We start from the raw sequence: 3,712 nt of genomic DNA, 5'->3' as shown, positions 1-3,712 counted from the left end.
AGTTGTAGGCACCGACCCAAAACTGATTGACACTGCGTTGGCCCCCACATTCTTGGCTGGTTTCGGGGTTATGACTCCTACGTCGATTAACGCCTGGATCTTGTCCTTGAGGTGGTAGCATGATCTCGTAGGGTGGTGGACCGCTCTGTGGTACGCGCAGTACTTTGGATCCGTCACTTTGCTGGCCCCTTCTTGATCCACGATCGCCGGCAACTGGATCTTGTTGTTCTCCAACAGGTATTTGAAGATGCCGGGAACTTCATCATCCTTGAAGGAGTACACTTTAGGAAACCTCGGCTCCGCAGATTTCTGCTTCTGAGGCCGTTGTTGCCATTGTCCTCGAGATTGTTGGGGTGCTTGTTGCTGTGGCTGCTGTTGCTGTGGTTGCAATTGAAAGGTTTGATTAGCATCAACTGCATTAGCTTGTGCCTTACCTTTCCCCCGTGGGACGAAGTTTTGCTTTGGAACACTCGTCGCCGGTTGGCCTCTTTCCGCCTTCTTCCTCTTGAGGAATCGCTCAGCTTGCTCTCCCCGGACTTTCAAGTCCTTCCATGTATTGGATGGTGCTGTCCCCATTGCTTCTAGCACGTCCAACGCGAGGTTGTTGTGGCAGGTCTGGAGGATGAATTCCTCGGTGATCGGGTCCCGGCAATTCATCGCCTTGTTCCGGAATCTTTTGACGAAGGTATCGACTAACTCTCCGTCCTTCTGCTTCTCATCGAGCAACGATCCGATAGATATCTCGGTGTCGTCGTCGAAGAAGTTGGCCAGGAACTTGGTCTCCATGTCATCCCAGCTGTTTACGCTGCCTGGCTTGAGGCGGCGATACCAATCGAAGGCGGCTCCGCGAAGAGTGCCGACGAATGACCGCACCATCAGAGGCTCATTACCAGAGATCACCCCCAAATGCGATTTGAAGTAAATCAAATGCTGGGTAGGTGAACCCATCCCATTAAACGGCGTGAAGTTAATTAGATTAAACTTCGCCGGATATGGGATCGATTCCCATTCTCTTGGGTATGGGCAAGGAATGCCTGTTTTCTTCGTCTCTTGAGCGGAAATTAGTGTGTTGATTTTGCTCTCGAGGTTCTTGATCTTCAGGTTTTCGCCGGTTTCTTCGCCAGCATTCTCATTACCACCCCCTGCGTTGACGGGAGGATCATTGGTGTTACGAGCATTTGTATCCTCATCTTCCACATTAATCGGGTTACGATGATTCTGCTCGCCTTGTTGGTTCGCCAATGCTTGGATCTGTTGGTCATGCATTTCTCTCATCTGCTGCATGGCCATCTCCATCTCAAATTTGAAACTTTCTTTCTGCTTAGCCAAAGCGTCTTCAAGCATCTTGGCCATCTGCTCCGCACTTATCATCAGGGCCTCGCGGGGTTGTCCCTCGCTGGATACTGTATTATCTGATGCCACCGCGGAGCCGGCATCAGATTCTTCATCTTCTGAAGGGCGTCTTGTCCGAATCCTACCATAAGTTGCTCGCTCTATGGTTCCGGACTGCAGACGGGTTCTAGGTCGGGAAGCTTTCAGAATCGACTCGAAATCTTCTCGTGCCGATGTCCCTTTGCTCGTCATGTTGGTGGTGACCCTCGGAAATTCTCCGTCTTCAATCACCCTTCTTCTTCGTTGGAAGCGCCTAGGCCTTGGTTTTGGCGTTTCCGCATTAAGTCTTTCAAAAACTGAAACTCTTTCGGGGACCGCCTTAATGCAATTGCATTCCGACAATACCGCCCGAATGAGTTTGGAACAGGGACATTGAATTTCCCGTTCTCGGGGACTCCTCTTCCTGGTTCTATTCGTACCCCCAGCACGATAGTACAACTCGTCATTTTGACAGTCAGAGTAACCTATCGTGTGCGGGCACGCCTTCTCAGGTACAACACAATCATTATCAGATGATAATGTTTCCATCTGAGGTTGACTTGCCTTCTTTGGGCTTTCAAAGGTTACCCGCCTCAAAACATGCCTTTTTGGGCGTGAATTTTCGGCGTGATCTTGGACTTCAATGCGCAAATTGGTGCGCGCAGCTGCCTTGAGGTCTTTGTCATGCTGGAGGTGATGGCGACCCCCAGTATGTTGAGTCGTTCTGGGCTTCTTCATCGGGCCCAAACGCTCGTGAATTGGAGCTTTGCCTCTCACGTCAGGAATTGGACCGAGGCGCTCCAAAATTGGTTTCTTCTTGCGGGATGACTCTGCATGATCTCCCGGAGAAGTTATTGGGATTGACGGCGACTTTGGTTGACTCGCCGGAGTTTGACCTTCCTTAGAAGGCTGCACTGGTTGCTTTTTGGCCTGAGTCGCCACTTCAGACTTAGGCTTCCAGACTTGTCGTGTTGGTGGTGGCTTCTTCTCCACCTCCTTTTGCAGCTTTCTACGGGCTTCCTGAGCTTGAGCCCGTGCCTGCGCTGACATCGCGCGGCGCTTGCGAATGCGCTCCTCGAGTGTCGAACGGTTCCGTTTGACGCGGACCCATTCTTTCTTTGGCGGCTTGGAAGAGTCGCCATTCATTGGTGGTTGAGGCTGTTTGCCTCTTCTGTTCTTCAACTCCGCGTGGTAGCGGAATCCGTCCGTAGACTCCATCGCCTTAGCGAATTGCCGCGCAAGGCGTTGACGACGCCTCTGGCGGGCTCTCTTTGAGAGAGTCACAACGCCCTGAACAGTAGAGGCGTTGGCGGGAGTTGGGTTGACCTGATTGGAGGTCGGTGGAACTTCATTTGACGCAACTTCGGCGTCAGTTGGGTTGAGAGCTTCGTGGGCTTCCCGAGCAGCTTCAAACCAACGAGCTTTTCTCCCGGAGGAGAACTTCTTGGACTTGCGGGGGGAGATAGAGCCGGACGAGGACACGTACTCCTCGAACTTGGCTTGGTCGAACTCGTACTCGACCTCCTCCACGACCGGGATTGCAATCCGCGGCTGCGACGCATCGATCTCGTTGGCGAGATCGTCGGCTCCCACTGTGGTCGCCAGATTGTTCGCGTGGAAAACTGTTTTCTTTTTCATTGATATGATTGTCATCTTGGGTTACAAAGATCCGGTCTTTTATAGATCCGGTTACAACTAAATCAAAGAAAATAAAGAAAAATTACAACTCTCCTCTGTGAACAAATCACGAGCTCCTGTTTTGCGGTCGCTCGCTTTGGTGGGTTCTTTGCCTGCGCCGGGGTTAATCCGTGGACCACCGCGCGATCTAGATCCGGTCGGATCTACACGAGTATGCGGGTATTATTCCACGAAGGGAATAATAGCCGGGAGGGATTAATCCACCAAGGGAATAATCGCTCAGATCTCGAGATCTAAGACCAAGCTTAGATCTGGAGTGTAGTCTCGTGTAGATCTCAGATCTGTTCTTTCTTCCTCTCGAGATCCTGCCTTTTCTGACGTGGATGGTCGCCGAGGATCAGATCTGAATGGTGCAAGTCTTCTGGTCTTCAAGCTCCGAGTTCACTCTTCAATCCGGCAGAGTTTCGGCTCTTGAAAGTTCGACCCCTGAAAATGAACATCTCTAGGCCTATTTATAGGCTCTCAGGACAGTGGCTGCAAAAAGGGAATTGTCGGCCACCTCTGGCCACTGTCGGCCACCTCGGGCCACTGTCGGCCACCTCGGGGTGGCCGACACTGTGCCTAGCCACCTTGGGGTGGCTCGGCTCATGGCCGAGCCACCCCAAGGTGGCTCGGCCACCGAGCCACCCCGAGGTGGCTCGGC

The sequence above is a fragment of the Asparagus officinalis genome, chromosome 9 (assembly GCF_001876935.1).
Source record: "Asparagus officinalis chromosome 9, Aspof.V1, whole genome shotgun sequence".
Classification (NCBI taxonomy): domain Eukaryota; kingdom Viridiplantae; phylum Streptophyta; class Magnoliopsida; order Asparagales; family Asparagaceae; genus Asparagus; species Asparagus officinalis.
The sequence above is the reverse complement of the archived record's forward strand: the minus strand, read 5'-3'. Positions refer to the sequence as shown.